Consider the following 23974-nt stretch of genomic DNA (forward strand, 5'->3'; position numbering starts at 1 on the left):
GGGCAAGTCCGAGATTTCAAATCAGCATCATTGCCCAGACCAAAAGGACTTTGCAGTACAAAGGATTAAAAAGCGTGAGGGGAAGGAAAGGTGGACAGTGGTGGTATAAGTGATGCACCAGGACAAAACTCTTCTATTTGAACATGTGCCTTGAGTCTGTCCTGCCAATCTTCACATATCAGTTTATACTGATATTTTCTATTTTGTCTCTAACTGGCAGGGTTGCATAGATGCACAGATTTATTTTTTTGGAGGCATACTGTACCTGAGCAGTGATATAAAGCACCCACAATGCTTTTAAGGGTTACCTTTTTCCTTGAGAACATCTAATAGTTTCTGTTTGCTTTTGTTGCTCCTGAGGCTACTGTGCTTTCCTCGTACTCTCATTTCTCTCCTTAGTACTATTCTTATATGACCAACTTCTCTGTGTGTGGTAGGGAGAGGGTATTTCAAGGACACATCCAACACTGAAACTCCTGGTAATTCGGGCCCAGATATTTTCCCAGTGTGTCAGGAAGCCTAGTTCTAGCTTAGGTGTATCCATGACTCATTCACTTGTGCTTTGGCCAAAGGCAAAGAGGCCTGTGATTCTCAGAAGCATTTTTCATGGGCAGAATACCAAAGCCTCATCTAAACTCAGTGTCCAGCTTTTTTTTTGAAAAGTGTTGGATTATAACTGTTTTGTGTATTCCTTTCCCATGTGCCTTTTCTCTCCTTCATTTTCTCCCTTATATTGTGATATCAACCTTATCTCCCTCTCCCCAAATCAGGGATAGTTTCAGTGATTAGGACATTGTAGGATTATTACTAATTTCCTCATGTTTTTGCCCATGAATTCATCTGATGATTTCCTAAGACATAGAATTACAGAACTGCCTTATAGGAAGACTTGTGTGCCTCCCCCTTTTTAAATAAAGCAAGCAAACAAAACATGAATTTTTTCCAAATTGTGATTTTTCTAAGTGATTGATCTGTAACTGAACATTAAGCAAATCTTGAAATATTTTGTGAAATTAAAGTAGAAACTGGTTGACCCTAGAAACAATTTAAAAATTTTACCTCAGTTTACTGTGCTTCTCTTATTCCCATCCAGCCACATTGTCAACACCACTCTCTAGCTCAGTGGAAAGTTCTCCTTGCCCGTACATATTCTGATTTCCTATATTGAGGTTAACATAGCTAATTCTTGTGTTATTAGGGCTGTCTGAATCTTTGTAAACCTCCTCTAACCTTTCTTCCTTAGTGGACAAAAATTGGCAGGTGCATTTATTTAGTTTAATTTGACTATGTTAAATTTTTAAAATTCTGCATAGACATACCAGGAAACTTTTTCATAGCAAATCCAAAGAGTAACAATTTATAAGGAGACTCTAACATTTCTGTGCAATCCTGTTTGATTCATAGCTATGATTGGTACCTTTTACTTCCTCCTGAGTTAGTCTCTCTCTTTCTTGCAGGTAATTTAATCAAATTCATTTTCGCTTTTTTTATTCAGACTAAGCATTTCCATAATGCCCATCACCATATGTAACAGCTCTCCTGCTGTTTGATAAATGAGGTTTATAAAGCAGAACATCTCAAAGGCCTCAGTTCCCAGAGCTGCAGTTACTGGTAGAAGTAACACTTTGAAATAGCTTATCAGTTTGCTCTGCTTCATTTCACGGACTCAATAACTCTGTCATGTTAATCAGCTTTTACTGAAAAGCAAACTGAGTTGAAAGGAAATAGAAGAAATCCTATAATGACTTCCTGTTATTTAAGTGCCTGTTTCCATGGGCATAACTCTGATATAAAATGCAGAAGGTGCCATAGGAAATATTCAGATCTCAACATTGTGCTTGTTAGGGGCCCCATCCCTTTCTCGTTGGGAATGGCAGGTGATCTGGGAGGCTGCACACCATTCTGATGATGACGATAATGGTAACATTCAAATCTGGTGGGATGTGTTGACTTCATTGATAGCTGAGTGGACAGCTTCCTGGTCCGGACACTTAGGAATCAGGAGCAAATGTCATTTAATAACTTTATTTTCTGGTGTGGTTAATCATAATTTACTTATTTCTGTTTATGATACTGAGCCTATTTTCTTTAAGATATTTGAATGTTTTAGAAAATACATACTTATTTGTCAAAGTATTTAATGTGAGGTTAGTTGTGACTTTAAAAAGTTTGCAGTATTTTAAGTAATTTACGTAGTGGTTTACATCGGGATACAAGAGACTCAGTTCATTTGTTAATTGCTAAAGTGGTTAACTACATATACATATTATAAGCTTTCTACATCTTGGTGTGCTTGGCATTTTTAAGCTAATTAGTCCTCATGTTTGTCCTATAAAGTAGGTCAGTACTGGATCCTGGGTACATGTAAAGGAGAGAAGGAAAGGGGATGAGTGAGTCTTACTTGGGTCCTGATAGTTTAGTTTTAACAATCCTAGAATTATGTCCATGGATATATTTACAGGGTGATTGGGAAGGCCCAATAGAATTTTATTCTCCAATTGTTTTTCTTTTTTTACCATTCAATCCTTATATTAAAAAAGGGGATATAAACTTGGCCACCAAAGCACTTGTATTCTTAAACTTCTACTGGTTGAATACCAAGTATGATCCAGGTGCTTCGATTAAAGGTATGGAGAAACAATTTCTTTTTCATCTTTAAAATCGTTAGATAACTGTCCTTTTATGCTCTTTTGAGAAGCCGATTATCTAGGGAAGAAGGACACATGATAATTCGTATCTCAGGCTGATAACATTTTGCCTAGCAATTTGCCTCTTATTCTTTGTTCCTTTATCTCCTTAAATTCTTTACTTCTTATCACTCAGTCATTGATTCAACAGGTATTTACTGAGTGACTAGACTACTGGGCTCCTCATTTGTTATAGTTACTGTGAGAACACAACACCTTTGGTACAAAGCCTACCCTTTGGGAGTTTGGAGTTTATAGGCTAGGTGGGAATGTAAGATGTGTTCCTGTTAGAGTGCAGCTCACTATTTGCCGGGCAAGTGATGATGGTCCTAAGTGTATCAAAATAAGAGTCATAGTGAAGAGTTAGGTCTAAGTCAGGCCACCAACAATGCTGCATCCTGATTTCTAAGAAATTTTGTCTTTTACACCCACACACATATAAGCTACAACTTTATCCTTGGTTTGTGAGCTTGGGAGCAAACTCCAGCAGTTCAGAGAAGGGGCAGCTTTGGTGCTTTTGTCAGTGCTCCAGGGATGGTCCATGATTTTAGTAAGTTCACCCTTTAATTCTAAATTTTTGTGTTGTAATAACAATTTTGTAGTTTGGTGATTTTGGTGATCTCTTGTCTAGCTTGGTGATTTGTGATCTTGATAGATCTCAGATAGGTGAAGTTTTATGTAAAATTTTGTCAGTTTCTAAATTTTGTCAGTCTGAATGGGATCTGTCTAGTCAGCTGATATTTTATAGTTCAAGAGCTACTGGAATCTTTGTTTTCCTGAGTAATTACTCTTTAATATATGAAATGTTGAAATCTTTGGTAACTTCAACAGATATTCTGTTTCATATCCTCACAGACTGTGAATCATTTTTTTCATTCATTATTAAGACATGTATCGTGATTTCTATTATAATTAAATGACTCATAGTAGTTGAAATCATCATTGTGAATGATTTTAACTTAGAGTGTAGCTAATTATGGAGGCAGTAAAATGAATAGGAGCATGGACTCTGGAGCTAGACTTCTTGGGTTGGAATCCTGGTTCTGCCACTCCACTGGCTGTGTGACTGGGGAAATTGCTTAACTTCTCTGTGTCTCAGTTTTTTTCTTAGTTGTAAAACGTGAATAATAATATCTACCTATTTTAGGGTTGTGAGGACTTAATAAGTTGCACATCAGGTGTTTGGAATAATGCCTGGCCAAAAGTTAGCCTCAGTTTGTGCTGGCTGTCGTAATTATTTGTGCCACTGTCTTCTATTATGATTTTGGATTCTATTATTCCAGCATATAACAAATGTTTATTACAAATACATAAACATTATATTTATATATGTATAAATAATCGTATTGATCATTTTCATGATCCTTAACACTATAGGATCCAATTAATGGCATATACAGGCAAACCTTTTTGTATTGAGCTTTGCTATATTGCACTTCACAGGTGTTTTTTTGTTTTTTTGTTTGTTTGTTTTTAACAAATTGAAGCCAAGACCTTCCACCAGCAAAAGGATGAGTTGCTTTATTGTGAGACTCACTTTATTGTGGTGGTCTGGAACTGAACTGGCAATATCTCTGAAGTATGCCTGTACATTCAAAGAAGGGAGAGGAAATAAGCTAGGGTTGTTAAGAGACTTCACACATTATGCTTATTTTTATAATTTGAGTTTTAAAGGATTGTTTTCAGTTTTTTGGAATCTTATTTGTCCTAAGAAAGTAACTAGCATTAATTGGGCACTCTGGAAAAAATTAATATCCCCATATGGACATGCATACATGTATCTTCCCTCTATGCCATCCATGGATAACATTGCCTCTAGCATTCTGGCTCAAAATTGCAAAGATAGAGAAAGCAGATTAGTCCACTGTGGACATTATAGCATATGAAAGGCTACTTTTGTGGTGCTCCTGGAGAACTTGAAGTGGTTTGGCAATAGGTTTGGCAGGTGATTTGATCTTGCCACAGGTTCAGAGTGCGATCCACTGATGCTGAGCCCAGCTGAATTCCATGGGCAGTTACATTAGGCTTCTAGTTAGCTTTGATGGGGGCGAATATTTGGGCAGGGATGTAAATGATGTGAAACAAGATAAGTAGTTTTCTTTTACTTTCTGCATTCTGAAATTGCCTAAGAAGAGATCACTCTGGAGTCTGAAACTATCTTGATCTCTTTGATCTCTGCTTTTTTTTTTCCCCCAATGGGCCTGTATCAGTCAAGGATGTTTTAGCTGCAAGTAACAATACTAAGCTAAAAATGGAATGAACAATGAGTAAAACTTATCTCACATAAAAGGCCCATCCAAATTTTTAGGATCAATTAAATCAAGGGAATAATGACACCATCAAGCACCTAGGTGCTCCCCATATTTCTGTCCTGCCATCTTTAGTTGACTTTCTTTGCACTGGTCTCCTCATGGTCACCAGGTAATTGCCATGGCTGCAGGCATCACATCCTCATACAGCTGGATTAAAAGGCAGACAGGAAGGGGAGTTTTTTCTTGCGTCACCTTTTAAAATGAGGGTCGTTCCTAGGAACCCCCCAGTATACATCCCTTTTTGTCTCATTGACCACGTCTGAGTTACATGCCTACCCTAGGGCAATCACTGGCGTGCCAGGATCAGTGAAAAAAGAACCATCTGATTGGCACAGTCAAGGCTCATCTAAGCTTGGGGAGGGGCCCAGCAACCCTGAGCCTTCTGGCGCAAGGGAGATGTGGGCGACGGCTGATGGGTAAGCAATGCATAGTGTCTTCCACAAGGCCGATTTGTGTGCAGACTTGGGTCTTTGACACCTTAAAGTGGAAACATGGAGTCTTATTTTGTTCCTTATTATGATCTGTATTTCTCTTTATGAATTCAACACCTTCACATCTACTTTTAGAATAAGATTAGTGGCTATCATTCTGAGGCAGTGACTTTATAGTGTTTATTATGTGTGGTGTGAAATTGTATATTTCTTAAGAGTTAGTATCTTATTCATCTTTGTGTCTTAGTGCTAAGCACAATGTTTTAGGCACATAGTAGAGAAATATGTTAAATATAAAGTCTCAGGTTTTATTTTGTTACTTTGCCATGTTCTCTGTGGGCTTTGGGAGATGGCTTGGGTTGGGTAAGCAAAAATCAGTGATCCGTGTTAAAACAATTGCTGAATTTTATGGCTAAAAGTGTCTTGAAAGATTTCCATTTATCAGGCTTCACAGAATTAAAAGTATATTTGGTGTCACACAGGCGAACTGTAGTAGACTCACTAGCTTCAGCCTAGTAAATTATCATTAGTTTTATCTATTTTTAGAAAGACCACAAAGATCATGAGATAAGCCTGAGAACACCATCTTTAACAAGTGGTATCTCCTGGTCCATGAATCAGGCATTCATGTTTAGTGGTCTTCTCCTTATTTAATTATTAAGCTAATGAAAATCATGAAACAAAGCACTCTACTGTACCCTTTATGATACCTCCCATCCCTTTTTACCATGCCTTTTCCCAGTAGTAAGCACATTTCCAGATGAGTATGAATATTGTTTGTTAATATGATTGATACAGATACTTTCCAGTGACAGACTTAATTTTTTTTTTTTTTTCCAGAATGTGTGGGTATGAGTTTATGTGTAAGGCATTGGTGGATAGATAGGAGTGGAATTTTGTAGTGATGCAGAGATTTATTCTTCCTTCCAATTTAGCCCACTGATATAGTTGTAAGATTTTCTGGGCCCCATTTAAAGCCTGCTTATATTCCCCAAGTGCTTTACCAACAAGGTAAAGCCACTATGCTGTGGGTTTTTTTTTTTTTTTGGATGCCAGTATCAGCTTGTTTATTTTCTCTCTCATGATATTTTTCTCCTTTGGTGCTCTGTCACCTATTAAAATGGAAACATTTGCAGTGGACTCAGAGACTCTCAAAAGGAATATGATTTACCTCATTAAAATTTGAGTGTGTCTGAGAATTTTCCATGAGATCCAGTCACAATAGCATCTCATCAGCCTGTTAACTTGTTTTGAGAGTTGTTCATACTGCTACGAAGAGAGTTATAAGGCTCAATCTTTTCCCCCCTCCTTTCAAAGTAATGAGAACTTACAAGAGTCCTTAACAATTTAAAAAACCTGTCTTCCGCTTCAGATTTGTGGTCCATCAGCATACTTTATAATGTGGAAGGAATCTTTTACTTACTGATTTGGAATTAGCCTAGTGCTGTGTGAATAGCACCAGTTGTTAAATTGTGCTGATGAAGACAGCAAGTTCTACATTCTGCTTCTATAGTACTCAGGCTGTTTGGTCACAGAGTCAAAATAGGAAGGTGGGGACCATTATGCCCTTAGGTAGCAAGTCTCCTGGTTTTCTTCAAGGAGGTGGAGGCAGCTGGTGGGCCACACTAGGTCTTTTCTAGGCCTAACAGGAAGCAAGAATGTTGGGAATAAGGAGAGAAAGGAAAGATAGGAAAAATGGAGATAGCCGTTATGTTTAGCTCACCAGGAGATACATGTTAAATATGCTTTAACCTTCATTTGAAGGAAAAAAAGGTTAAAATAATGAGTGTTTTTATTTACTGTGAAGTAGCATGTGATAGGGACACCTCAAACCAATGAGTCGTGAATGAGAATTTGGAAGTTTTCTGTGATGCCTTTATGAGTGTTAGCCCATGCTTTACTCGTATTTCTGTTCCTCATTCTTTACTGGAGTAGCCTTTGAAGCAGAAAAGCCTTAGTGAATGCCTTTAGTGTTTTCAATATTAGAGACATTAGTGGTGAACAATATTTCATGCTCTCCTATTGGTCACTAAGGGTATAATTCAGATTGGCTAGATTCCTGTCTCCTTTCTTCTACCTTCTCATATGAAAGGGGACTCATCTTTAGGTTGTGTAAAGGTTTTATAAATAGCTGCTTTTTTAATTTATAAACTAATAAGATGTAATTAGGAATGCAAGGAGGTGGGCCAGTGCCCAGAGAGCAATGAGAGAGAATTCTCTCTCCCACTTCTCTGTTTTTCTGTCTCTCTCACTCATTCACATGTGAGCATGTACATGTGTGCATGTACACACACACAGAAGCACAAATGAACATTACCAGACATAGGTCGAATGGGGGGAAGGTGCCAGTACATTTTACCTAGGGTTGGGCAGGGCCACTGGACATACAGATTTTCTTTTCTTTATGATTTTATGAGCTCAAGAAAAAACCAAACTCTTATTCCATCTTCTTACCACCATCCGTTGTTAAATCACTTTGAATTACCATTCAAAGATTTAGATATTTGGATATTAGATATTCTGGGTCAGAAAACCACTATTTCAAGTTTGTTCACAGTTTAAATGAACTGTTCATCTTGGCAGTGTTCTAGCCAAACATAATTGTCTGGAGAACTTCTTAGGACTGACCAGTGAGTGTCCAGCCAGTGAAGCTTCAGGCTTCAGTGCATGTGGAGGGTGCCAAAGACCTCAAGATAAATGAATCCTTTTCTGTTTTAGTTTAAGTGCCTACTCTCTGTCCCTTGTTTTACCCTGACCACGATGGCAAGGCCAGAGCCACAAGTCAAGAAGAAGCGGCGCTTCGGTCTTCTTTCACTTTTACTGTTCTCTTTCCCATAATGCCTTCTTGACTCTGAATTTTGTATGTTACTGCTCTGTGTAATTTGCATATTTATATAAAGTACTAGGGAACTTTGACTTTTCTTAGGCTTTTATGCAGAATTTATTTCTGGTCAAGATTGCATGGGCTGCCCAGGTGAACCAGGCGTATGATGATGGGGTATTTCAGTCAGAAGGAGAGTTTACTTAATAAATGGGGTTAATATAATTGACTGTTCTCTTTCCGCTAGACCTAGACACTAGCTCACTCCTTGTTCAAAGGTAGTTTTCAACTGTATGAAAGACATAAAAGTGAAAAGTAAAACTACAAAAATAACATGAAAACTAGGTGAATATATTTAGAATTTTGGGGTTCTAAAGTGAGACAGGTGGCCCAGAAACTTTTATAAAGGATGTGATTAGCAGATTTGTATGAAAATAAAAATTTTCTATGATATAAGGCATTCATAAACAAGCGAAGAGATGAGTCATAGCCTGGGAGAAATAATTGCCATGAATTACTAGATAAAGGTTTCATATTTCTAATATACCAGAGCGTTTTCAAGTTGATAAGAAAAAGATAAGCAACCCTATAACAAAATGGACATTTTACAGAGAAGCGCTTGCAAATGGCCAGTGAATATATGCAGATATGTTCAAAGAAATGAAAATGAAAATTAGATACCATTTTTTCATCCATTTGGCAAAAAATTTCAGAGTAATAGCCATTGCTCATTGGTGTTGGAAAACGGGCACATCATATGCTGATTGAGGAAGTATGAACTGCTACGGTTTTTTTTGTAAATCAACTGGCTATATTTAGTAAAATTTAAAATTGTCATACATTTTGAATCAGTTCTATTTTTAGGAAACTTCCTTACACAAAAATGTTAATATATATCACATAAAGAAATATTTCTAAGAATGCTTATTGCAGCCCTTTTTTTAATGGCAAAATAATGGAAGCAGCTTACTCATCCTCTAGGAAATAGGTTGAATAAAGATAGTCGTAAGTTAAAGCTTCAAGTACCAACTTTATACTGTCGACTCAAGTTACTTACAGCCTCAACTTCACCGACTTCCAAATTTATAGTCCACTTAAAGTCTCCACTTAAATATGTAATTGGCATCTTAAATTTAACATAGCCTAAACCAAACTAATTTTCTTTCTCCCTTAAACCTGTTCCCCACTGTATTTTTTCTATTTTTGTACATGACAGTTTCAGACTTCAGGTCAAAACCTTGAAGTCATCCCTGAACCTCTCCACCCCATTACTAACTTGTGTATTTCCTACAATCCTTTCCATAGCACCTTCTTATTTCCCTTCCCTGCTTTGTTTTTCTTCATAGTTTAGCCCTATCTGATATACTTTTATCTCTCTGTCTGTCTCTCTCTTTCATTTGCTTAGTTCTCTGGGGATCGGGGCTTTGTTTTATATCCTCAACACCAAGAATAGTTTCTGGCACATGTAAATGTAGCATTCAGTAATTATCTTTTGAATAAATGAATGATTATATTGTGAAAAGAAACCAAAAAAATTACTAAATAAGTATAGCTCTTTTTTGTACACATAAAATCAAGCTAAATTCTAAGACAGAGAAAGACAATTATATGATCTCACTTATATGTGGAATCTGAAACAAACCCCAAAACCCAAGCTCATAGATACAGAGGACAGATTGGTGGTTGCCAGAGGCAGAGGTGGTAGATGGGTGAAATAGGGGCAGGGAGGGGAGCCAAACGATACAAATTCCAGTTACGTAATAAGTCATGGTGATGTACAGCATAACCACTATAGTTAATAATACTGTATTGCATATTTAAAAGTTACTTAGAGAGTAGATCTTAAAATTTCTTATTACAAGAGAAAAAATTTTTATAATCACATATGGTGACCTATGTTAATTAGATTTATTGTGATCATATCATAATACAGTTGACTTGAACAATGTGGCGGTTAGGGGCGCTGACCCCTGTGCTGTTGAAATCTGTGTATAACTGACTCCCCAAAAATGTATCAATTACATAAACAGTTGATTAACACAATTTTGTATATGTATTATATACTGTATTTTTACAATAAAGTAAGCTAGAGAGAAGAAAATGTTAAGAAAATCACAAGGGGGAGAAAATACATTTACAGTATTTATTGAAAAAAATCCACATATAAGTGAGCCTGCACAGTTCAAACCACTGTTGTTCAAAGGTCAACTATATGTACAAATATTGAATCATTATATCATACACCGGAAACTAATGTTGTCTGTCCACTATACCACAATAAAAAAGTTAATAACAGCTTCCTGAAAGAAAAGCCAAAACTTTATTTAAAAAATTATTTGATTTTTTTTCTTTCCTGTGGCTGTTATGAGACATTCATTTTTAGACAGGCTCACATAGCTTAAGCTGTCAGGCAGTTACTTGGCAGCCTGTGATGATCTGCATGCCTACAGGTGTGAAGCTGCTGAGACAGGAAGGTTACCCCTAGAAATACGGCTTGTACTCCTGCAGCAGATTTGCTTAATTTACGTTCAGGGAAGTATTTATGAAAGCAGTTGGAAATATATTGTTGGTACTAGGGACCCAACAATATATTAATAATTGACATCCTATAATGTGTTAGTTTTCTTACCCAAATATGTATGGAGTTTCATTTATAATCCTAAAACTATAAATATTCTAGAACGAGAAGCCATATGATTACATCTGTGGTAGGTAATTGCACATGTATTGTTAAGAAAGCCTGCTCACTCAAGTTTGTACCCATCTTCTTACCTGAGACATCTTTGTTTAATAATAGCTTTACTGAGACATTCACAAACCATACAATTTGCCCACTTAAGGTATACAATCTAATGATTTTTAGTACATTCACAATTATACAGCCATCACCACAATCAATTTTAGAACATTTTCATCACCTGCAAAAGAAACCCCATATGCATTAGCAGTCAACTCCTCCCCCTATCCTTCAACCCCTAGCCCTAAGCAACCACTATTCTACTTTTTGCCTCTATAGATTCTCCCATCCTGGACATTTCATGTAAATGAGATAATACAATATGAGGTCTTTTGTGACTAGCTTCTTTTCCCTTAGCATAATGTTTTCAGATTTCATCTATTTTATATTAGTACTTCATTCCTTTTTATTGCTAAATAATATTCCACTGTGTGTGTGTGTGTGTAATATGTGTATGTGTGTCTCACATTTTGTTTATACTTTCAGTTGTGCACAAGTGTTTGTGTGAATATGTTTTTATTTCTCTTAGGAATATACCTAGAACTGGAATTGTTGAGTCATAGAGTAAACTGTTTTGAGGAACTGTTTTCCAAGGTGGTTACACTATTTTACATTCTCACTAGCAGAGTATGAGAGCCTGAGATATTTTTTTAAAAATGAAGATCTCTTTATAATAGTACCCACTTCATACGGGTGTTGTGGTGATTAAATGAGATAAAACATATAAAGCCATTAAAACAGTTCCTGGCACGTAGGAAGCAGTCAGTTAGTGTCGACTATTTTATTATTATGGATATAGTGGGTACTCCAAGTTCAGGATCAATGCAGTATTTCTTGCTTGTGTGTGTGTGTGTGTGGTAAAATACATATAACGTAAAATTTGCCATCCTGACCATTTTTAAGTGTATAGTTCAGTGGTATTAAATACTGTATATTCATAAAATTTTGCTACTCTCACCACCGTTTAGCTTCAAAACTCTTTTTATCTTGTAAAACTGAAACATTTACTCCCCCCCACCCAACCTCTGGCAACCACTACTTTGCTTTCTGTCTCTATGATTCTGACTGCTTCATAAAGTGGAATCATACAATACTTGTTTTTTTGTGATTGTTTTATTTCATTTAGCATAACATTCTCAATTATGCTAAATGAAATAAGACAATCAAAAAAGTTTTATCTATGTTGTAGCATGTATCAGAAGTTTCTTCCTTTTTAAGGCTGAATAATATTCTATTCTGTGATATACTGCATTTTGTTCATTCATCCATCAATCAACACTTTGATCACTTTCATGTTTTAGCTATTGTACATAATACTTCTAAGAACACTGGTCTACAAACATCTTTCTGAGACTCTGCTTTCCATTATTTTGGATATAAACCCAGCAGTAGAATGGCTGGATCATACAGTAATTCTATTTTAAATTTTCTTAAGTAACCACCATACTAGTATGCTTTCCACAGGGGCGGTGCCATTTTACATTCTCATCAACAGTGCTCAAGCATTTAGATTTCCCCACATATTCACCAACACTTGCTATTTTCTGTTTGTTTGTTTTGATAGTAGCTATCCTAATGAAGTGATATCTTATAGTTTCAGTTTGCATTTCCCTAATGATTAGTGATGTTGAGAATCTTGTCATATGCTTATTGGCCATTTATATATCTTCTTTGAAGAATGTCTCTTCAAGTCCTTTGCCCATTTTTGACATGAGTTGTTTGGTTTTTTTGTTGTCGTTGAGTTTTAGGAGTTTTCTGTATATTTCTGTATAACGGAAAAAATTATTCCCTTACCAGACATGTGAGTTGCAAATATTTTCTCCCATTTTGTGGGTTTCAGTTTTACTCCATTGATATTGTCTTTTGATGATCAAATTTTAAAATCTTCTTGATGTCCAGTTTGTCTGTTTGTTTTATTTTGTAGCCTGTGCCTTTGGTGCCAAGAAATCATTGCGAAGTTCAGTCAGGAAGCTTTTAATGTAGTGTTTCTTAGCATCAGAATCATCTAGGAAATTTTTTTTTTCTCGTGAGATTTATACGTATTTATTAAACAAATATTTAATTTAATAAACAAACTGATGCATATCAAACCAAAAAGAAAGACCTCATACAATATCATGAGACAGGTTAAATATTTATGGTGATTATAGATTTGAAAATACGCAGTTTCCCTTTCCAAGATCAGTGCATTTAGACTGTTTAATACATAAATAATCATCTTTGAATATCCAAAACAAAAGATGACATTTTAAAAAGGAAAATGATAATTTAAAAATAAAAGTGACTCTTCCCCTCATTGCAAAAACAGAATTTTTCTAAAATGTCAAGTAGAAAGGGTAAGTATGTAGGAAAAGCACTTCACACCTTCATTAAACAGACTTGGAAAAAATCTTTAATTATATATAGAATTAATATGAATTCATGCAGATTTTGAAAAATTACAACTACTTTACCTTTTTGTCTTATATATTTTAAATATATATTCAAAGAATTATAGTGCTTTCAAGATATATAACATATAAAGTAATATCATTTTTATCAGTAATTTCTCTTAAAGGGAGGGGGAAAAACTTAAGGAATAACCCTACAGCAAAGCCAAGTAAACTGTGAAGCGAAGAATAATCACAATGGTCTCAAAGTAAAAATGTGTGACTTTAAAATAGCAAGCTGCCTAATTAATCCTGACAGTGGGGAAAGCAGAATGAGGCAGGAAATAACAGCTGGGACTAAACAGACTAAACTGCTGAGAGGATAATCTACCTTGTCTTCAGCTTCGTCTTTGACTTCTCATGAAGTATAAAGGTAATGAAAGACTACTCATTTCACCTGGGAAACTTTTTAAAAAATATAGATACCTAGTCTTCTTCCTCCTTTAATTTTCTGCTTCAAGGTCTGGGATGGACCCATGTGTATATATGTTTAGATAAAATTTCCTTGAAGAATTCGGATGCTCGTTTTCTTTTGTGAATCACTGCGTCGAAGACTCTATTCTGAGCGTTGATTCCCAGGAAGCTGTCCCTAGGCCCTCTCAGACTGGTATGGTTACTCATCCTTTGTCCTCTCATAATGTACTGTACATAATTTTGTCATTGGATTGATCTCATAGCATAATCTTTTAATCCGTCTCCTGTTTTAGACTGGGTCTGTTGGAGTGAATGAATGAATGAATGGCTAGCTCTTTGTCACTCAGGGCACATCTTGGATTTTACTTCTTCCAGGATGCCTTTCCTAACTCTTTCCCACCTGCAGGGTGAATTAGATACCTCTCATGTGGGCTGCCATTAGCAGCCTGCACATGTTTCTTACATCATACTGTGCTGTAACATCAATTCATATGCCTTGTATGCCTCTTCAGTCAGACTTGAGTGCAGAATGATATTTTAGTTATCTTTTCATCCCTAATATTTAAAAGAATCTTATATATAGTAAACTCATACTTTTTTAGTGAGTATTTTATTTTAAAATCTACTTCATTGAAATATAATTGACATAAAATAGGATCCACTAATTTTAAGTGTACAACTTAACGAGTTTTGACAGTTGTGTGAATGAGGTAGCCACCACAGTCATGATAGAGAACATGTCCTTCACCCATAAAACTTCTCTTATGCCTCTTTGTAGTCAATTTCGTCTTCACGCCAGCTGTTTTTTCTTTATATCTGCTTTTTGTTGCTGTAGTTTTGACTTTTCTAGAATTTTATATAAATGGAAGTATAATCATGTAGTCTTTTGTTTCTTCTTAGAATGTTTTTGAGATGCTGATTACTGTAGCTTTATAGTAAATTTTGAAAGTATGTGGTGCAGATAGTATAATTCCTCTTTTTCAGAATTATTTTGATTATTCTTTATTGGTCCTTGACTTTTGCATATAAATTTGAGAATTGACTTTTTAGTGTTTAACAAAAAGCCTGCTTGGATTTTTATTAGGATTGCATGGAATCTACTGATCAATGTGGGGAGACCTGACATCTTATTGACAATTTTGAATTTTTTGATTTATGAACCTGGTACAGGCCTGCATTTGGGAGAGTCTTTACTTTTAGCAATATTTTGCACTTCTCAGGGTACAGGTCTTGCACATATTTTGCTTGTAAATATTTCATATTTTTGGTATTACAAATGGTATTTTAAAACAACTTAATTTCCAATTTTTTGGTAGTATATAGAAATATGGTTAATTTTCTGTCCATTGATTTTGAATCACCTTTCTAAATTCTCTCAATAGTTCTACATAAATGTTGTCTGTAAGTCGTCAGTTTTATTTCATTCTGACCAGCTGGTACACTTTTATTTCATTTTTTTGCCTTTTTTTTCACTGAATGAACTCTGGTACAATGATGAATAGAAGTGGTGAAAATAGAATCCTTACCTCGTTTCTGATCTTAGAGAGAAACATTTATTTTTCACCATTAAGTGTGATGTTAACAGTTTTTCTTGAATATCCTTTATCAAGTTAAGGAAGTTCCCTGATATTTTTGATTTTTCACATACTGCTATGTACTAATTTTTTAAAAATTATGAGTACCGAATTTTGTTAAATGCTTTCTGAGCTTATGGATGTGATTGTATGGCTTTTCAGCCTTATTCTGTTAAGGTGAAATACATTGATTGTTTTTGAATATTAAACCAACGTTGTACTCCTGGAGTAAATGTCACTTAGTAATTTTTATATATTACTGCTTTTGATTTTTAAAAGTTTGAAAAGGATTTGTGCATTTGTGTTCATGTGGATTATTGGTTTTCTCTTATTGCAATGTCTTTGGTTTTGTTATGTGGGTAATGCTGGCCTCTTAAAATGAGTTGGGAAATGTTCCTTCTGTTTTCTGGAAGAGTTTGTATTATATATAGGTTTATTATAGGTTATTATTTCTAACTTAAATGGTTGATAGAATCCCCAGTGAAGCCATCTGAGCCTAGTGTTCCTTGTGGGAACATTATAAATTCAATTTTTAAAAAAGATGTAGCACTAGTCAGAGTATCTGTTTCATCTTAGGTGAGTTTTCATAGCTTGTTTTGTTCAAGGACTTTGTCCATGTTACCAAAGTTGTCAAATTTATTGGCATAAAATTGTCCATAATATTCCCTTATTATCCTTTTCATGACTTGTAAGAACTATTTTTCTGATATAGGTAACTTGTGCCTTCTCTCTTTGCTTCTTAATTAGACTGGATACAGTTTAATCAATTTTATTAATATTTTCAAAGAAAGTTTTGAGTTTCACTGTTTTTTGTTTTAATTTTTGGTTTTCTTTTCTATTTCATTGATTTGTGCTCATATTATTTCCTTCTGTTTACTTTGTGCTTAATTTACTATATATTTTCTGATTTCTTAATGTGAAATTTTAAATAATTGATTTTCTACTTCTATTCTAATAAACACTTAATGCTAAAAATTTTCTTTGAAGCATCACTTTAGCTATCGTCCATAAATTTTAATTGAATGTTTTTATTTTTATTCAGTTCAAAATCCTTTCTCATGATTTTTTTTTTTGACCTATGAGTTTAGAAGTTTAATATTTAAGTATATTGAGATTTTACTGATATTTTTCAGTTAAACGGTTTCTAGGTTAATACTCTGTGGTTAGAGTACATATTTTGTATGATTTCAGACCTCTTAAATTTATTAAGATTTCTTTTATGGCCCAGAATATAGTCTTTCTTGGTGAATGCCCTGTTTGTAATTGAAAAGAAAGTATATTTTGCTATTGATGAGTGGAATGTTTTATAAATTTCAGTTAGAGTCAATTGGCTGGTAGCATCAGATCTTCTGTATATTTTATATCAGTGTATATATGTATTGTATATATAGCTTACTGATTTTGCGTTTACTCCTTCTATCAATTACTGAGAGAGTAGCATTGAAATCTTTGATTTGCTTATTTCTTTTTTTGACCCTATAAATTTTGCTATATGTATTTTGACTCTCTATTAGGTATATACACGTCTAAGACTGTTAAGTCTTCTTGATGAATCATTCCTTTTAACATCACAAAATGTCATTCTTTATCCCTGATAATATTCATTGGTTTGAAATCTGCCTTGCCTTATATGAATATAGCAACTTCAGCTTTCTTTTGATTGGTGTTAGCATATTTTTTTCCATCCATTTACTGTTTTTCTTTGTCTTCATATTGAAAGAGGGGTTTTTTGTTTTTGTTTTTGTTTTTGTTTTTAAATACAGCATATGGTTGGGTCTCACACATTAATCCAATCTGACTGTCTTGGTCTTCTAATTAAAATTTTTATGTACACATATGTTTTTAAGAGAAAATGGACAGAGGACTGCAATTCCATAGATAAAGTAGATAAATCTCAATGCAGGGATATTTTGCCCTATATGATAAAATTTTATCCAAATCTATTAAAACTGAGTGGGATTAACTATCTTTAGGAAGCCCCTTCAGAAGCATCTCATCTTGCCTTATGATTGTGTAGCGATATTGTTTATGAGGTAGCATAAAGCTATAGTCTAAAATAGTAAACAATCTGAAGTCTTAGAAATGGTCTCCTGTTGTTAAATCACACTGAATGAAAAGTATTTGAGTTGTTGAAAAGAAATGTAAATTAGAGAGGGAAGTGATAATAAGTACTTTCAATGAAATTTCCACATTACAAAAGTAATACATATATATCGCTCACAATTTAAATACTCATAAGCAAAAAGAAACAAATAAAAATACTCTTTAATTTTACCAACCTGAACAAAAAACATTGTTATTACTTTGAAATATATCCTTCCAGTATTTTTAAACTTTAATTTTTTAAACGAAGTCATATAATAATTCTTTGTAACCTTCTTTTCCACTTAATATCTCATGAATATTTTTCTATGATGATCATGTTTATACCGATCTATATTACCCTTTTTAATGACTGAATATTTCTATTATTTTTCTGTTAATGCAGTATACAGTATTTCTTTAGGGTACATGTTTAGAAATTCAACTGATCAAAGACCATGCAAAATTATAAAGCTAATGGAATATTGTCAAAATGCCTTAAAGTTTTTACAGATGGGTGGTATACTAACATTAGGTGTCTACTATTTACTTTTGAGGTATAGAATGAATTTGTATCATAACTTCAACTATTTTCTGTTCCTTCATTATTTTCTAAAAGCTAATAAACTTATCCCTGTCTTTTGATTTAATCAAAACAATTTTTGCATTTACAACAGTTTAAATGATAAGTCAAAAATAGGGACTTTTAAACACAGCCTCTTTGAAAAGAAGCGAAGTGGCAGGTATTTTGTTGTGACTGCAAAGTTAAAACACGTCAGCTTCTTAGTGTGTATTTTCTTACTCGATACAGAGGACTTTTTATTCTCTTTTGGGTCAGTTCATGGATTTTGGCTGTCTTCTAAGGAGGCCAAAGTTAAAATATTTGAGCTCTAAGGAGGTATACTAGTGCTAGTGGTTAAGTATAGTGTGTGGTAAAAATTGGGAGGGGTAGGTTTTTATTCTGGATGAGAATAAATGTTTGTGAGATAATAGAAAACTTATATATTGGTTTTTGCACTCAGTTTCTGACAGAGCTCCTAAAATCCTCTTAATTTCCTAAGTAGTAAGAGCATTAGGAGTTATCTTTTGTTCTAATATTTGTTTTTTGACCCCATCCGTGACACAGGGCTCCTAAGATTTAGTAAATTCCTAAGTGATAAGGCTAGGAGCATCTTTTGTTTAATGAGGTGAATGGGTGGGCTCCTGAATAGGGGCTCATCAGCAGAAACAACAACAACCACCAAGCTGTGATCAGTACCATCTTCTATTTTCCAGAAAGGAGAAGGTGCTGTAAGTGAAGGTAATAATTGAGCATATCTATGGTAAGGAAGCCTCATATTGTAAAGGAGACATATAGGAAGGAGGATTGGAATTGAGTTTTCTTTAAAATGTTCTATTTATAATAATCGATCCAGCACAGATTAATTTATTTTCTAAATGGACCAGCACAGATTAATTTATTTTCTAAATGTCACTTCTGATTCATGTGTCTCTTGAAAATGTTTTAGTTTCTCCATTCCCCTCCATAAAGATAATGATGCTTTGAAATATCCATGAACAACTTCAGTAATTTCAAAATAACTAATTTGTTTTCTTCTCCTTTAGTATGAATTATAGCACTGTAATTTGTCTGTGACTTCCTTGGCAGTCATTTGCAACATCTTAAAGCCTGACGTTTGCATTTTGATATTAAAGACTATGTATATTTAATAGGTGTTTCCTAGCATTTCTTTAATGTAATTTACATTCTGATTCTTAGGCACCCAAGAAGGCACTCTGGTGCTGTCATTGTATGGAAAAGGAAAGCTGGATGAGGGATAGAGCCTCTATGGTAACACATGAGCTGAACTCTGAAGGACTGTTAGTATTTTGTGCCTGAGGATTAAGATTTCAGTCTTCTTGGAGGGGTCTTGAATTATGAACTGGAAGACTTAGGCCTTTCACTCTGCAAAGTTATGTACACCACTGTATCCCCACTACAGAGGTCCCTTCTGCTTTTAGGATTTCTTCTAATAGAGCCTTCAGGTACTTTTCTAATTTACACTCTTTCTCTATTAAAATCCTTTTAAGGTGTCAGTTTATGCCATGGTTGGCAATTCTGAGTTCCCGAAAATAACTGAGTCACTGCAGCTGATTTTTTTCTGACTGGTGGAGTGCCAATGACTCAGAAACGTAGTTTCTTCCCTCCCATTGCCTGTGACAGGCCTCCATATGTTCCAGTTCACTTAGTGTATCTGGCTATTGCGTCTGAAAGCATACATGGTAAATCTGGATTTATGGCTTTAAAAAGAAAGTATTCTCAGAAACATTTTTCATAGTGTGTGTGTTTTTGGGTTTTGTATGTGAGCATTAAGACCTACAGTTTAAGTTACCTGTCCCTGTACTGAGAAATACTACTCTGAACTCTATGGTAACTAATCTTTCTCTCTGATTTTTTAGTTGAAAAGATTTGGTTTAATGATTGTTTAAACTTGGGCAGTCATACATAAGATTAAGTAAGTGTTTGATATGCTAGGATAACATAAATGAAGTATCAACTGCTCAGAGACCCCATACCTCCCAGAATCCAGCCCTTCACTGTGTAGGAAGGTTAAACACATTTTTAGTTGGAGCATTCATGGGAGATATGTGCCTTTGATTTTTTTTTTTTTTTTTTTTTTTTTTTTTTATCAAGTAGAACAGAGACAGTTTTGGGGCTTTTTCTAAAAAACTGATTTTTTTTTTAAACACATAGCAGGAAAAAAAATGTTATTTAAAAAATTTAGCTCTGGATTTCTAGTTCTAGGCAGGATGGAGTAAACACATTTCTTCTCATCTCTCTTACTGAATGCAACTATAAAACCTAGGCAGAGTGCATTTGAGGACTCTGATAAAGGAATTAATGTCAAGTAGTTTGAGAAAGACCAGAATTCAAAGTACTACTGAACCAGCATTGAGATTACCATTTTCCTCTTTTAGTACTTCTGCCATTCAGCCCAGAGGCAGGTGCAGCTGTGGAAGATAGTATGTTGGCTGGAGAGCAACAAAAAAGAAAGCCACAGGAAATTTTAAAATGTCGAGGAGATCTCAGAGGAAGAGGAACTTGGGAAAGCAACTCTATATAGTTATCTATGAACTCATCCCTGATCTGTGTCTGTGTGGATCTGATCCTACTTAGTATTTAAATGACTTTGAGAACTGAGCTAACAAATAGATCGCCACCCAGGTTCCAAACTGGTCATCATGTGGTGCATGCAGGGCACACATCCAAATAGAAAAGGCTTTGAAAATTAAAACAAGGTTGTTAACATACTAGAAGATTTCAATAAGACCCAGAGTCTAAAATATTAAAAATGTTCATGGTACAATCTAAAATTACTCAGCACATGAAAACCCAGGAAAATCTCAACTAGCATGGGAAGAGACAACAGATGCCAATGCTGGAGTGATATAGATGTGATTATCTGATGAAGACTTTAAAGCAGCAATTACACAAATGTTGAAACAAGCTGCCTCAAAAATCTTGTGAAACAAATGGGAAAATGAAATTCCTGGCAAAGAAATAGATGATCTAAAGAACTAGTGCAATAACCAGAATGAAAAACGCACTGGATGGCCTCAGTAGCAGAATGGAGGTGACAGAGGAAAGAATCAGTGAAATTGAAGATAAATCACTAGAAATTATACAGTCTAAGTAACAGATAAAAAAAAATTGAGAAAAAAATTAAACAAGATTTCAGGGATCTGTCGAACAAGAACAAAAGCTCTAACATTCATGTCATTGGAATCCCAGCAGAAGAGAAAAAATGTGCTGAAAATAAAGTGAATGAAAAATTTCCAAATTTGGCAAAAGATATAAACCTACAGATACAGGAAGTCTAGTAAACTCAAGCAGGATAAACTTAAAGAAAACCACATCCAGGGAGATCATAATCAGACTTCTGAAAACTAAAAACAAAAAAGCAGCCAGAGAAGAACAACTATAGGGTGGTGATTATGCAAATGACTGTGGATTTCGCCCCAGAAACTATGGAGGCTGTAAGTGGCACAGCATTTTTAAAGAGCTAAAAGAAAAAAAACTGAACCCAGAATTCTGTATGCAGCATAAAATAGCCTTGATAAATGAAAGAAAATCAAAGGCATTCTTGAGTGAACGGAAAGTTAGAAAATTCATAGCCAGCAAATTTATTCTAAAAACAATAGCTAAATGAAGTTTTTTGGACAGAGGGAAATGGTACCAGAAATAATGTATTAGAACATCAGAAATGAAGGAATAATAATAGAAATAGTAGATAAATAGAAATGTAAATAGAATACATTATTCTCTTCTTGTTTATAAGTAATATGTCTATGTCTCTTTAAAGCAGTTCTTTAAAATATATTTGATGTTGGAAAACAAAAATAACATTGTGATGGAGTTTTCCATTTACGCAGATGTAATATTTAAGATTACAATAATTTAGGGAGGGGTTAAAGGGACTCACATGATGGTAAGTTTTTTACATTCCAATTAGACTCTAATTAGACTCTGAAAAAGATATTTAGATTGTAATCTCTAGAGCAATCACTTCAGTAACTATACAAAGATATAGTAAACGTAATAAATTAAACCAAAAGGCTAGAAAACATGTAAATAATGCAAAAGAAGGCAGGAGTGAGGGAAAAGAGCAATGAAAAGCAGAGAGAACAAACAGAAAATGGTACTTGGAATCTAGACATGCCTTTTTGAGGCTGCTCAAACTTAGTAAACAATATCAAGAGGGATGCAATTGACAGATTTTGAGACAAGGAAATAAGTGGCAGGAGATCAGATAGAGAATGACCTTTCAGGCTGTGGAGAGACTTATTAGTGTCACATTAGGCTTTGTGGTAACAAACCAGGCAGGAAAGACTAATGATTGGCATCAGAGGTCTGGTATCGGTGGGGTGGGGAGCAGTCCTAAAGCATGACTGAGTTATCAGGCCAAGTACTCAGGCCCAGGAGAACATAAAAGCTGCCTAAGTCCTGGAGTTGTGGTACAAGGTGGAAATTTGGTCAGAGGAATAGAGTTAGAATCACCTGAGCTACTACTTAGGAATTTCTTACATTTCTCCGAAGTAAAGACCAGGCTGTTATTAATGTGTGGAGCAAGGCTGGGATGAGAGGTAGGCTCTAATACCAAAAAGTGGTTAAGGAAAGTGGGCAGTGGGAACAGTAGGAGTTACAGCATCTTTCAGGGAATTTTTCAGACATGAGCATATTTTCAGCTGCTAAATTTAAAAAAATGAATTTTGTTTATAAGTGATATGTCTATGTCTAAGTCAGAGAGCAGCTCCAGCCTCACCTGTCTTCACCCCAAGTCCCACTTGCAGAGGCTATTAGTTTGAACTCTTTTTGCTTGCTCTTTTGGTATTTACCTTTATATTTCTAAATAACATGCTTATAATGCTATTTTTTAATTTATTTTTTTCAATATTGAACATAATCTAGAGGCTTCACACTGGGGAAAATTAACATTTTCTTATATTCTCCACCCACTCTTTCCTCTTTCCCATCTCTAGATGCTTATCTTTTCCCAAATAGTTGATGTTTTAAATCAATCGACAATTAAAAATTTTAACTATATAAATTATATTTATTTGGCAGTTTTGACTTTATGTACCATGATTGTTTTTATTTCCCGTAAAATATTTAGTGTTTCCTGGAGTTAAGTAACTAACTAATTAATTAATTAATTAATTGGCACAGTGACCTCTATAATGTATGAAAGAATTATAAAACTTATATAAAACTTATCAGATTGTATTTTTTTTCATCTTGGAGACAGTCTTCCAACTTCATGTTGTAAACCTGCTACATAGCTGCCTTAGAAATATCCTTTATCTCTCTAATGTAAAATAACTGTTGCCTGAATCTTCATTTGTTTTGGAGGCATGATCTTTTGGTAACTTCTGAGGAGGGCAGCATGGGAGGTAAAATATTTTGATAGCCTTACATACCTGAAATTTGTTCTTTTTTCCCCTCTCCTCACATTCGATTCATAGTTAGCTAAGTATAGAACTTTCAGTTGGAAGTCTTTCTCCTTCAGAATTGTGAAGGCATTACTCCACTGTTTTCTAGTTTTCAGAATTGCATCTGAGAAGTCTGATGCCATTCTGATCTCTGTGCTACCATATTGCAAACTCTTTTCCTTTTCTAGAACTTTTAGAATCTTTTTTGGTGTTCTGAAATTTCAAGATGAAGTGCTGTGAAGTAGTTATTTTAACAGTCATCATTATTCTGAGCCCTTGATAGGTTCTTTGAATGTGAAACTCACGTCCTTAAGTTATGAGAAATCTTATTTTTCTTCTTTGAAATTTTCCATCTTGTTTTTTTTTCCCATTCCATTCAGGAGATTGTATTTTTCGTTGTTCTTGGACCACTCAGAATAATCCCCTCATTTCTTTCTTTTTTTTTCCCCCACTCTGTTTTCCTCTTTGACTTTTTGTTCTTTTTCTTAGAAAATTTCTTTAATTCTGATTTCCCATC

The 23974-nt window shown here is 34.7% G+C and overlaps 1 protein-coding gene across 11 annotated transcripts in view; it reads left to right on the forward strand.

The window, feature by feature from the left end:
- HERC3 (HECT and RLD domain containing E3 ubiquitin protein ligase 3) overlaps nt 1-23974 on the forward strand; it is a 118538-nt gene that overhangs the window by 35262 nt on the left and 59302 nt on the right. The window lies entirely within an intron of this gene.

Source organism: Pteropus medius, unplaced genomic scaffold (assembly GCF_902729225.1).
Source record: "Pteropus medius unplaced genomic scaffold, Ma_sr-lr_union100, whole genome shotgun sequence".
Lineage (NCBI taxonomy): Eukaryota > Metazoa > Chordata > Mammalia > Chiroptera > Pteropodidae > Pteropus > Pteropus medius.